Below are 14,499 nucleotides of genomic sequence, written 5' to 3'. Positions count from 1 at the left end.
GCGGTTGCAGCTAGGGGCCGAAGGCAAGCTGCAAAGAACCTTAAGTAATGCCTGCAGTGGACTGCATGGGGTCCACTGACGGAACGACCCCCAAAGGAGGCTGTAGAACGGGAGCATTCCGTTGAATGGACAGACGATAGCCTAGCGCTGCACCAATTTTTTTGTGTTTTATAAAATAAAACTATTGTTGCGGCTTTGTCTGTCCGTCCGCCCTTAGACCTTCCAATCCACTGAGGCTAGAGGGCTGCAAATTGGTATGTTGATTATCCATCCTACAATCAAAAAACAAACCAAATTAAAGCCCTCTAGCCTTAGTAGTTTTTATTTTATGTAAGGTTAAAGCTAGCCATAATCGTGCCTCTGGCATCGCAAAAATACAGGCCACCACAACTATCTGAGAGTTCCATGGGCCGCGGCTCATATAGGGTTATTCCGAGACCACCGAAAGATAGATCTAGTTTCGGTGGCCTTGATTATAAGCTATACAGAAAACTCGATTGCACCGAAGAAACTTGGGCGCATTTCTTACTTGTTGGAGCAGCCACGGAAGGTTGACACTCACTGCCTTTTAGATCAGGTTTATGAGATGTTGTATAGGCCTGATCTTGAAGGAATAGATGAGCGACATTGGCCTGGTGGTCTGATAAGATAAAATAAAGGTGTAAAAAGAGGAAAAAATTTCAGAGGAAAAAATTTCGAATTCACTAAAAACACCTCGGCTGCTCAAGGAACCACAAATAAGTAACTAATAGAGCGGCAGCCCGGACCGTTGAGATACAACGAACGAGATACCGACTGTAATCCCTACCGGTATTTAGGAGTAGACTTGTAAACTGTGAAACTGACCGTCTGCCGAAAATATATGGGTGGCTTACTCAACAAGCACCCACTAATTGCTCGTTAGATTTTGGGTCTAGATCCAATATATTGAGGTACCAGATGAAACTAATATATATATATCTGCAGACTCTACTGATTATAGAATGGCCAGTGACAGACATTTTGGAGGGTGGTTTCCCCCTGACAGACGCACTGAAAAGGGGGGGTTAATTGGACCTAGATCCAACTTAGGAGATACCGAGTAAAATTTACACTACAATAGCACTGCACATCGTAGAATACTGTGGTGGTAAAGGCAGACGTTTTAGTGGGTGGCTATCCCCTGACAGACGCCCCACAACGAGTGGGGAGGGGGAGACAGGATCTGCGTCCAACATTAGAGATACCAAGTAAAATTTGTACTACAATTGCACTGCACATCCTAGAATGCTGTGTTGGTAATGCCAGACATATTAGTGGGTGGTTACCCCCTGACAGACACCCCACAACGAGTGGGAAGGGGGAGGGGGAGGGGAGACAGGATCTGCATCTAACATGGAGATACCAAGTAAAATCTGTACTACAATAGTTCTGCACATTCTAGATCACTGCGGTGGTAATACCAGACATTTTAGTAGTGGGTAGTTACCCCCTGAGAGACACCCCACAACGAGTGGGGGGAAAGAGGGAAAGGGGGGGGGAGATAGGATCTCCCTCCAACATCATAGTAACAAGTAAAATTTGTACTACAATAGCACTGCACTTCCTAGAGTACTGCAGTGGTAATGACAGACATTTTGTGGGTGGTTACCCTCTGGCAGACACCCCACAACCCGAGTGGGGGAGGGGGAGGGGGAGAGGGAGGGGGTGGGGGAGACAGGATCTGCATCCAACATTGGATATACCAAGTAAAATCTGTACTCCAATAGAACTGCACATCCTAGAAAGCTGTGATGGCAATGCCAGCCATTTTAGTGGGTGGTTAGCCCTTCACAGACATAACCTACGATTGGAAGGGAGAGATGGGACACCTTGAAATATTCAAAATCTAATCAAAAGCAATATCAATATTAGAAATATGGTATCTGAAAATCGTGAGCCTGACAAAATGTACAAGGCAAAAAATTCAAGAAATATTGTGATGTTTCAGGAAAAGAATTACTGCCGGAGTTATTTTTTAAAATTCCTATTGAAGTATGGAATAGCTCACTTTATTAATTCCATCACATCTATATAAATACTATGTGCGAGACTTACTATGTGTGAGACTTGCTAATATTATATATATATATATATATATATATATATATATATATATATATATATATATATATATATATATATATATATGTATGTGTGTATATATATATATATATATATATATATATATATATATATATATATATATATATGGGGTCATTCAGCGCTGAAATGGAAATTGAGAGTATAAGCCATGAAAGGGAAAACCTCAAAGCAGTTGCACTATAATTCGAGTGTTAGGAGAGGGTGGAAAGTAAGATGAAGAAAGCGAATATAAATAGGGGTACAGTAAAAGGAATGAAAGCGGTTGCAGCTAGGGTCCGAAGGCAAGCTGCAAAGAACCTTAAGTAATGCCTGCAGTGGACTGCATGGGGTCCACTGACGGAACGACCCCCAAAGGAGGCTGTATAAGAAAACGGGGGCCATCCGTTGAATGGACAGACGATAGCCTAGCGCTGCACCAATTTTTTTTGTTTTAGTAAAATAAAACTATTGTTGGGGCTTTGTCTGTCCGTCCGCCCTTAGACCTTCCAATCCACTGAGGCTAGAGGGCTGCAAATTGGTATGTTGATTATCCATCCTACAATCAAAAAACAAACCAAATTAAAGCCTCTAGCCTTAGTATTTTTTATTTTATTTTTAAGGTTAAAGCTAGCCATAATCGTGCCTCTGGCATCGCAAAAATACAGGCCACCACAACTATCTGAGAGTTCCATGGCCGCGGCTCATATAGGTTATTCCGAGACCACCGAAAGATAGATCTAGTTTCGGTGGCCTTGATTATAAGCTATACAGAAAACTCGATTGCACCGAAGAAACTTGGGCGCATTTCTTACTTGTTGGAGCAGCCACGGAAGGTTGACACTCACTGCCTTTTAGATCAGGTTTATGAGATGTTGTATAGGCTGATCTTGAAGGAATAGATGAGCGACATTGGCCTGGTGGTCTGATAAGATAAAATAAAGGTGTAAAAAGAGGAAAAAATTTCAGAGGAAAAAATTTCGAATTCACTAAAAACACCTCGGCTGCTCAAGGAACCACAAATAAGTAACTAATAGAGCGACCAGCCCGGACCGTTGAGATACAACGAACGAGACACCGACTGTAATCCCTACCGGTATTTAGGAGTAGACTTGTAAACTGTGAAACTGACCGTGCGAAATATATGGGTGGCTTACTCAACAAGCACCACTAATTGCTCGTTAGATTTTGGGTCTAGATCCAATATTGAGGTACCAGATGAAACTAATATATAATATCTGCAGACTCTACTGATTATAGAATGGCCAGTGACAGACATTTTGGAGGGTGGGTTCCCCCTGACAGACGCACTGAAAAGGGGGGGTTATTGGACCTAGATCCAACTTAGGAGATACCGAGTAAAATTTACACTACAATAGCACTGCACAATCGTAGAATACTGTGATGGTAAAGACAGACGTTTTTAGTGGTGGCTACCCCCTGACAGACGCCCCACAACGAGTGGTGAGGGGGAGACAGGATCTGCGTCCAACATTAGAGATACCAAGTAAAATTTGTACTACAATTGCACTGCACATCCTAGAATGCTGTGTTGGTAATGCCAGACATTTTAGTGGGTGTTACCCCCTGACAGACACCCCCACAAACGAGTGGGAAGGGGGAGGGGGAGACAGGATCTGCAATCTAACATGGAGATACCAAGTAAAATCTGTACTACAATAGTTCTGCACATTCTAGATCACTGCGGTGGTAATACCAGACATTTTAGTAGTGGGTAGTTACCCCCTGAGAGACACCCACAACGAGTGGGGGGAAAGAGGAAAGGGGGGGGGAGATAGGATCTCCCTCCAACATCATAGTAACAAGTAAAATTTGTACTACAATAGCACTGCACTTCCTAGAGTACTGTGGTGGTAATGACAGACATTTTGTGGGTGGTTACCCTCTGGCAGACACCCCACAACGAGTGGGGAGGGGGAGGGGAGAGGGAGGGGGAGACAGGATCTGCATCCAACATTGGATATACCAAGTAAAATCTGTACTCCAATAGAACTGCACATCCTAAAAAGCTGTGATGGCAATGCCAGCCATTTTAGTGGGTGGTTAGCCCTTCACAGACATAACCTACGATTGGAAGGGAGAGATGGGACACCTTGAAAATATTTCAAAATCTATCAAAAGCAATATCAATATTAGAAATATGGTATCTGAAAATCGTGAGCCTGACAAAATGTACAAGGCAAAAAATTCAAGAAATATTGTGATGTTTCAGGAAAAGAATTACTGCCGGAGTTATTTTTTAAAATTCCTATTGAAGTATGGAATAGCTCACTTTATTAATTCCATCACATCTATATAAAACTATGTGCGAGACTTACTATGTGTGAGACTTGCTAATATTATATATATATATATAGATATATATGTATATATATATATATATATATATATATATATATATATTATATAAATATATATATATATATATATATATATATATATATATATATATATTACTATATATAATATTAGCACTATCCTTTGGTTTGGAGTTATTACTTCACACAAAGTATTTTTCTATCTGAATGGGAGGGGGTCACAATTGGCAACAGCTAAAAGTATGTGTGCTGAACCATTTTTGAATAATTAAACCAGTCATATGGTGCCACTCAATTCCCCTAAAAAAAGAAATGTAAGATAAGTATTCTCGTTTTAATAGCGTCTTTTCTTGCCTATAGTTAGGACACTGCAGCCATGTCGAGGTTCGTAGCCCAACGTGTCTTACCATAACTGAATTGTTCTTTAGTTGCTGTTGGTTCGTGTGGATGAAATGAAATTTTTTGTTTTTTTTTTTTTTTTTTTATCGGATATGGAGTTCGATTGATATTAAGACCAAAGTCCCATCATAAAGACCCGTTTTAACACCCGCACATTCACAAAGAGATGAGTATCACAACACAAATAATTACTGGAAACGGAAATGTTAATGAATTGTTCAGGATAAGCTAACTATAAAGATTAAAACATTTTCCCCCATTTTATTCACCTTCCCGAAGTTGACGATCATACAACTTGGAGCTCCTGACTCCCAAATTAAGTTGGCCTATAATATCATGTCAATTATCTATAGCCAGTCCACTTATTTTCGGCCTGCTTCACTCAAATTGATCTGTACACTATCACCAAGTATCAGGTACCTATATATTCAGGGAAGAAAGTCTAAAAAAAACTCAAATAAAAATGATACGCAGTTTGATGTTTAAAACCAGCTGAGTGCGTTTGTCTCTTAACTTCCAGCCGGCACGCACCACAGGCAGCCTATGTAATGTGTTTCAATACGTTCTATCGATGCTGGCTTTGACGACCGTTATTCGGCTAATTTACTCCCTAGTAATATTTTTTTCTTTATTTGTTCATTATATCCAGTAGACAGGCACTAACATCATATTATATCCTCACGTCTGTTCAATGTATTTACCATTGTTAATTATATGATTATAATGCGTCTCCAACAGTCATAAAAATCGGACAACCGAATGTGCAAATATGTCAGCTGTGTGCAAGGCATAGGGCGTCAATCACTGGAGTAGCGATCTCCCTGCCGAGAGTGACTTCGGAAGGCCATATTGAAACGTCTCGGTCCAGCTCTTAGTACTTTATTTTATTACTATTACTTTTTTAAATTTTTATTATTATTATTAGTTGTTATTATTATTATTATTATTATTATTATTATTATTATTATTATTATTTATTATTATTATTGTATTATTATTATTATTATTATTCGACTCAATTTCACAGAGAAAAAATTACCTTACGAAAACACACCTAAGCAATCCAACCATTGTGGTCAGGCCTAAGAATCTGCTCTTGGATTTAAGCAGTGTCGAGCATAAATGGTTAGTGTAAATACAGGATTTTCTTTGCATAAGGTAGCGAAGCACTAAATAAACAGTAATGTAGTACAATCACTAAACACCAACACTCACAATGCACTTGCTCAGTAAGCACTCACACTTGCATACATTCACTATACACAAACACACTCATACACACACACACACACACACTTAACATACACTCACACACACTCTCAATAACACAAAACACTCTGAATACCCAACACTCGCTAGGCACTCACTATACATTAAATGCTCACTAAACACTTAAAACACATAAATTTTTACTAAATACTCATTATGCCCCTAACACCCGTAAACATTCACTAAACACTCACTTAACCCTAAACATTAATTAAACGCTAAACATTCACTAAACCTTAAGCACTCATTAAATACTAAATGCTTACCAAACCCTAAATACTTATTAAATACTAAACACTGAATGAACATTTACCCATTAAAAACTTAATAAACACTAACATTCACAAGACATTCACTAAACGCTCACTTAAAATTCGCAAAACTTTCACTAAAACCCTAAACACGCATGAATACTTACACACTAAATATTCACTAAACACTGCCATTCACAAGACATTCACTAAACGTTCACTTAACATTCACAAAACATTTACTAAAACCCTAAAGACAAACATTCATCTGAATACTACTTACACAGTAAACATTCAATAACATTCACAAACCCTAAAGACTCAGTAAACATTCAGTGAATACTGACACATTAAACAGTCACTAAACCATAAACATTCCTCAAACACTTACTCATAAAAATTCACTAAACGCTTACTCACTAAACCCTAACAATTCGCTAAACACTGACTCTTAAACATTAACGATAGAAAAAAAGTGACAATCGCACTAATTTTTAATTTTTTTTGTCTAGTTTGCTCTTGTATTTATTCATAATCTTCTTGAGAGAAGGAAATGTTCGAAATAACTTGGTGGGTAGAGAGATTGTTTAAAAAAATAGGGATCCTCTGTGTCCTTCCTCAGCCAGGTGTATTATATCCGCTTTTACGAATTTTAACAGCCCAAAAGAAAAAAAAATCGACTATAGTAACAACAATACTCATTCATAAAACTGATAATACAAAATGTATCCATGATTGCATTAGCATGACAGTCAGTTGAAACCAAAAGAAGGTAGTCCTGCTTCGATGAAACAAACCGAGTAGGCTGTAGCGCAATTATTATGATCTGTACCCTGACTATAGCGTATTATTACATATGTATTACTATCTATTTAATGGGTGCGTATTACTCTATTTAACAAATGTTTATATACATAGACATTTTACAGCAATAACTCTAATAATGATAAGAACTTATATGCTACTTTATAAGTGCCAGTATTCCAACCACCGCTACATTAATTTCATCTCGTAAACAAAGCTAAAAGCGAGTAGGGGAGACCGGGGCTAGTTGGCACACTTTTTCAATTTTGGTTATTGCGAATATAAAACAAACATTTTTTGCAAAATTCTTCCACCATTGAAAAATATTAACATTCGTCTTTATCATAGAGCAAAATAATTGTTGTTTTGCTTTCAACATAAGATAACAATAAGCTTTAGAAAAAAAAATAACTTTTGTCGTGCCAACTTGCCCCACGGGGTAAGTTAGCACACATTATGGGTAAGTTGGCACATTGATAATTAAAAGAAAAATTACTACATTGTATTTAAATCAAGTAGCAAAAATACCCTCTGAATTTCCAAAATACAAAATATAAGGTATTAGTATTACTTCAGATCATTTAGTTGTAATTGTGGCAGGTATGAGATAAATCCTCGTCATAGTCTTCATGCTCCCACATGTTACATGCCCTGCACTGGACCTATATTTCTCCTGGCTTACCAAACACAGGCTTCTTAGCTGAGCTTTCTTCTGGATCAACAGGAGCAGATCTTAAACTCTGTATCACGCTGATGATGATCCGAAGCCCGTGTGTCTTTTCGGATATCTCTCAATCTGTTACATAACCACCCGTAAAATCAAAATCTTGAAATAGTCTGTAATTCAAAGTTGAAACCATTCATCAATCCTAAACCAATTGAAAATATCAGAATAAGTGACAGCTAGAGGTAAAGCCGAGGAAACCTTACCAGGAATGTCAACAGATGGGGTGGGGTACTTGATCCTGAATTACCAGTCATCCACAAATCACATGCCCTGTTAACACATTTCTCACATGCTATAAACACTAAATTCCCAGGGCTGCAACTTGTGAGAAACAATGTGGAGGAAATTATAGGACACTAATCTCATTATCCTTCCAGAAATCCAGAAACAAAACGTAAATTATATAAAAAAATAGGCTTACTATCGTTATCAAATAACGTGTGCCAACTTGCCCCATTTATTTTGAGCCAACTTGTCCCATCCCTACCATTTGGTACAAAACCGCTTACCAGTCCACACCAAGAAGTCTTGAATTAATAATTTTAATGGTTATAGATCTTTAAACCATAAGGAAACTATGCTATAATTGAAAAATAATCTTTATGAATGTATAGATGTTATAGCAAATAACAGAAAGATTAAATAATTTACTCACTACCGTCAAAATAGAAAATTGTCTCATAAATTCGAGCTCCTACCTTCTATCTCTATAGAATTTTTGCCGGTAATTGAGGAACCACGTGGCAATTACACAGTATATGTATTAGAGTCATCTATCGGTAAACATTAAAGTCATTTTGAATATGTCAACTTACCCTTGTAGCCAACTAGCCCGGGCTCCCCTACTATAATTGAAGTCAGTTACTTGCTTGACAAAATAATAATATGACTGAAATATTATGGGCCTACAGATGACTGTTATTTATATGAACAAATAAATAATTTTTGTGTAGATCAGCCATCGTCAACCGGGGTTCCGTGAACGATCGCCAGGTGTTCCGTAAGAATTCATGTTTTTATTAAATTATTTGTTATTTACAAGTTATATATTTTTCGTTGAAACATGGCGTGAGAAATCGTAGTCCTATAATTTATTTTATATCGTAACATATAGTGCGAGATTTAATATACAATGCGTACATATATAATATATATATATATATATATATATATATATATATATATATATATATATGTGTGTGTGTGTGTGTGTGTGTGTGTGTGTGTGTGTGTATGTGTGTGTGTGTGTGTGTGTTTGTATTGGGGTTCCTTGGGATGAGGAAAATTGTCTCGGGTTCCTCAAAGTGTCAGTTGGGAAACACTGTGTTAGATAAATACAAAGGATAAAAATATTTATTAAATATATCACGATAATGTATATTACGGGTCAATAGTAGCCCACTATACTAATCTAGACATTCATTACCAGGGCTTGTCCTTCCCCCTGCCCACCTGTTAGGGTGTGTCTGTCAGGGGGAAACTACCCATTAAAATGTCTGTTCATTACCATCACAGCATTCTAGGATATGAAGTGCTATTGTAGTACAAATTTTACTGGTATCTCCAATGTTGGATGCAGTTTTCCTGTCTCCCCATCCCCCCACCCCCTCCCCCACTCTTTGTGGGGTGTATGTCAGGGGGTAACTACCCACTAAAATGTCTGGTATTACCATCACAGCATTCTAGGATGTACAGTGCTATTGTAGTACAAATTTTACCTGGTATCTCCGATGTTGGATGGAGATCCTGTCTCCCCCTCCCCTTCCCCCTCCCCCCACTCGTTGTGGGGTGTCTCTCAGGGGGTAACTACCCACTAAAATGTCTGGTATTACCACCGCAGTACTCTAGGAGTTTGCAGAACTATTGTAGTACAGATTTACTTGGTATCTCCATGTTAGATGCAGATCCTGTCTCCCCTCCCCCCCCCCTCCCCATCCCTTCCCACTCGTTGTGGGGTGTCTGTCAGGGGTAACCACCCACTAAAATGTTTGGCATTACTATCACAGCATTCTAGGATGCAGTGCAATTGTAGTACAAATTTTTACTTGGTATCTCCAATGTTGGATTGCAGATCCTGTCTCCCCCTCCCCACTGCGGGCGTCTGTCAGGGGGTAACCACCAACTAAAACGTCTGTCATTACCACCACAGTATTCTACGATGTGCAGTGCTACTGTAGTGTAAATTTTACTCAGTATCTCCTAAGTTGGATCTAGATCCAATTAACCCCCCTTTTCAGTGCGTCTGTCAGGGGGAACCCATCCTCCAAAATGTCTGTCACTGGTCATTCTATAATTAGTAGAGTGTGCAGATATATTATATATTAGTTTCATCTGGTATCTCATATATTGGATCTAGACCCAAAATCTAACAAGCAATTAGTGGTGCTTGTTAAGAAAGCCACCAGTATATTTTCGGCAGACGGTCAGTTTCACAGTTTACAAGTCTACTCCTAAATACCAGTAGGGGTTACAATCGGTATCTCGTTCGTTGCATATCAATGGTCCGGGCTGCCGGTCTGTAACTGCCTCCTACAGAAAGGGGCGAGGGAGTGCTGCCTGGCCGCAGGCAGCTATCCCCACCCCCCCCCCCCCACCACCCCCCCCCTCCCCTCTATCTCTCTCTCTCTCATCCCGCCCCCGAGTGGAAAAAAAAGGCTCTCTGAATAGGCAGGAAATCATTAGACTATGGAACCATTCTAAGGCATAAAATGCCTGCCACAATGCTATCTTGAAACAATGGAGTAAAACGGAGGTACTCATAACTACAGACAAATTCATAATGAAAAACTATACTTTACAAAATGCATATAACCATAATTTACACGAAAAAAAGACAATAAAACATGTAAGGTGAGGATTGCATACATCATTATATTTTCCCATAAGGAAAACAAACCTATGCGCCCAATTATTAGTACTGTACGATCAATTGCTTATAAACTATCTAAATATCTTACTAAACTGTTATCCCCGCTACTAGGAACTGTATCTAATTCACACATCCGGAATTCTCTTGATCTTTTGGAAAAATTATATAACATTGTACTAAACCCTAGCGATATTTTAGTCAGTTTTTATGTGTTCTTTGTTTACAAAAGGCCCTATTGACTGTGCTAAAATATTTAAGTAATGAACTTGTACTGCATGAATTGCCTATGTCCGTTAGTCACATAATTTCCTTAATTAAGTTATGTATCTGTGATTGCAGATTTATTTTTTTTGTTATGGAGAATATTACCAACAAATATTCGGTATGACCATGTGTAACCCTTATCACCTCTCCTTTCAAACTTATATATGGAATTTTTTGAGAGACAACACCTCCCGAATATCACACTTATCCCCTTAAAATGGTACCGATATGTCGATGATATCTTAGTAGTCTTACCTGGTGGTATCGATGAAAATGATTTACTGTCTAAATTGAATAATTTAGTGCCATCCATAAAATTCACTGTGAAATTGAAAATAACAATGTCATCCCCTTTCCTAGATGTTAATAACATAGAGAATCTTTCCAATGCAAATTCAGTATTTATAGAAAAACCACAAATAAATTCAACATATGTACATTTTTATTCTGGCCACCATCTTAATATTAAAGTTTCAATTTTTTCTTCTATGTTCCTACACGCTTTGCGTATCATGAGTCCACAATATCTGGACCAAGAAATAAAATACATAAAAAAGATAGGAAACGATCTCTGCTACCCACCTCATTTAATTGATTTATGTTATCAAAAAGCTCACAAAAAGTTTTATAATGTTGCTATTAATGAAAAAGAAATGCCTAAAAATGTACTTAGCTTAGCTTATTTTTCGTGGATTTGAAACCATAAAATCAATATTTAAATCGTTTAATGTTAATGTAGTGTTCTCTTATAACAATACCATTAAAGACTCTAAATTAAGAAAATAGTGCCCGTAAACAACCAAATAACAGCTATCATTTTACCAAAATTCCTTGTAAAGGATTGCCCATCGGTTTTTTTAACGTTTTGAGTCAGTCCCCTAGTAAAAATTTATGTTTCGGGTTTTCGGGTAAGCAGCAATATGTATTCCAGTTTAGAACAGCCCAGACTTCAAATGCACTGTTTATCCATCTGAGTGAAAAATCTATTGTATTAATTGGGGTGATACCTCGGTAAATTGCTAGATCTAATGATTATGTTTCAAGAAATTTACTGGAATCGGCAATTATACAAATCACTAATAAAAAAACAACCTAAATCTTAGTCTGGGATGTACCATTTGACCCATATATTTGTAAGATGTTTTTATGAAGGACCTTGAAATAAATGAACAACTAATAAATTAGTCCGACATGTATAGTTATTATTTCTTTCTCTCCCTCTCTCTCTCTCTCTGTCTCTGTCTCTGTCTCTGTCTGTCTATCTCTGTCTCTCTCTGTCTCTCCTCTCTCTCTCTCTTGGTTCGATATTCTCTCTCCCTCTTTCTTTTGCTCGATATATATATATATATATACTATTATATATATATATATATATATACTATAATATATATATAATATATATATATTTATATTTTCTTTCGTATTTTTATTAATAATAATTTTTTTTGGAAAAATTTGTGTAAAAAATTCATGATATTAAATTGTATATGCTCCCGTGTTTGTTTTCAAAATGTACTGTTTTTCTGGAAGAATCACTTGTTTACCGCGGGTAATCCTTCAAGGTGTGGCTAGCCTATGACTCCTCCTCCTCTCTGGTAGAGTGAAAATCGCCCTTATGGCTAATGTGGTAGTGTCAGTTTGTATATTAAGCCTTCTTTTGACTATGGTGTTCTTTGTAAAATCAGTATGCCTCAGAAAAGGGTCCGAATAGGACCGAAAGTACTCGGCCAACTCGTTTTTTCATTTTTTTCCTTCGTGGCAAAAACCTTTATTTATCATAGCATCATCACGTTTATATACTTCGTGATCAAGTTTTATTCATCATGAGGGCCACGTTTACTTTTGCTTTCCCATGTTCCACTGCTGAGCTGTTTCTTCACCTCTTTCTCCAAGTCTTTACAAGCAGCGCACTCTACCAGAATTCACCATGAAATTCCTGAAAAAATGCCTGGCGGAACAAGTGTTACCCAAATCATTGCTACCATACCGCATAAGAAGATACGATCAACATCCTTTTAATGAGTTTTCATCACTCATATTAAAACGTCACATTGCTGCCGCGAAAATGGAGGAAAAGGAGAATTTTAAAGAACTGAAAAAAGCCCGACGTTAACTTCAACTATTCGATTCCCGCTGATTGGGAAACACGCATTAATGCAAGAAATATATGGAAAACTTCGTAGAACTACAGACACTTTGATTAGAAAACTGGACAGAAAATTCAAACAACCTTATCAAACGACAGTGATTGACCAATAATGCTAGAAGTGATTGTGTGTGAATTTATCGAGCAAACTAATAAGTGATAATGCAGTGCGCGCATTAGGCTTTCGGCTGTCTTTCTTCATTTGTAACAAACCCTCAGCTTATCTAATAAGCGAAACCTCTTTATATAAGTTTGAAAAAATTTACTCTGTGGACCTACCGCAAAACTCATTTAAGGACATTATCAAAGGCATGACATATATGTGCTACGCATGCCTACCATGAAGATAACTTCCCCGCTCGCTACAGAAAATGTTTAAAAGAATTGAAGATTGATAATACTTTACACATTACCAAGGCTGATAAATCCAATAGTTTAGTGGTTCTTGACAAACTGACTACATATCACGCATGCATACTTTACTACAGGATGAAATAACTTACAAAAAACTCGCAAAAATCCGTTGGACCAACCAAGTAATAAAAAACTTTAATATCAATATCAAACAAATTCTTAAAGATAAAAAAGAACTTTTGTGGTCAGTTAACTGTAAAGTGTCCCCCATTACCTTATTTATATGGCATAGTCAAAACTCATAATGAAAACAAAAACCTATGCGCCCAATTATTAGTATGTAGGATCAATTGCTTATAAACTATCTAAATATCTTACTAAACTGTTATCCCCGCTACTAGGAACTGTATCTAATTCACACATCCGGAATTCTCTTGATCTTGTGGAAAAATTAAAGAACATAGTACCCTAGCGATATTTTTTTGGTCAGTTTTTTATGTATGTTCTTTGTTTACAAAAGTCCCTATTGACCTCTGTGCTAGAATATTTAAGTAATGAACTTTGTACTGCATGAAATTGCCTATGTCCGTAGTTACATAATTCCTTTAATTAAGTTAGTATTTGTGATTGCAGATTTATTTTTTAATGGGAGAATATTACCAACAAATATTTGGTATGGCCATGGGTAACCCTTTATCACCTCTCCTTTCAAACTTATATTTGGATTTTTTTGAGAGACAACACCTCCCGAATATCACACTTATCCCCTTAAAATGGTACCGATATGTCGATGATATCTTAGTAGTCTTACCTGGTGGTATCGATGTAAAATGATTTACTGTCTAAATTGAATAATTTAGTGCCATCCATAAAATTCACTGTTGAAATTGAAATAACAATGTCATCCCTTTCCTAGATGTATTAATACATAGAGATCTTTCCAATGCAAATTCAGTATTTATAGAAACCCACAAATA

This window comes from Macrobrachium nipponense, chromosome 19 (assembly GCF_015104395.2).
Source record: "Macrobrachium nipponense isolate FS-2020 chromosome 19, ASM1510439v2, whole genome shotgun sequence".
In the NCBI taxonomy this organism is placed as follows: Eukaryota; Metazoa; Arthropoda; class Malacostraca; order Decapoda; family Palaemonidae; genus Macrobrachium; species Macrobrachium nipponense.
This window is presented reverse-complemented; position numbering follows the sequence as displayed.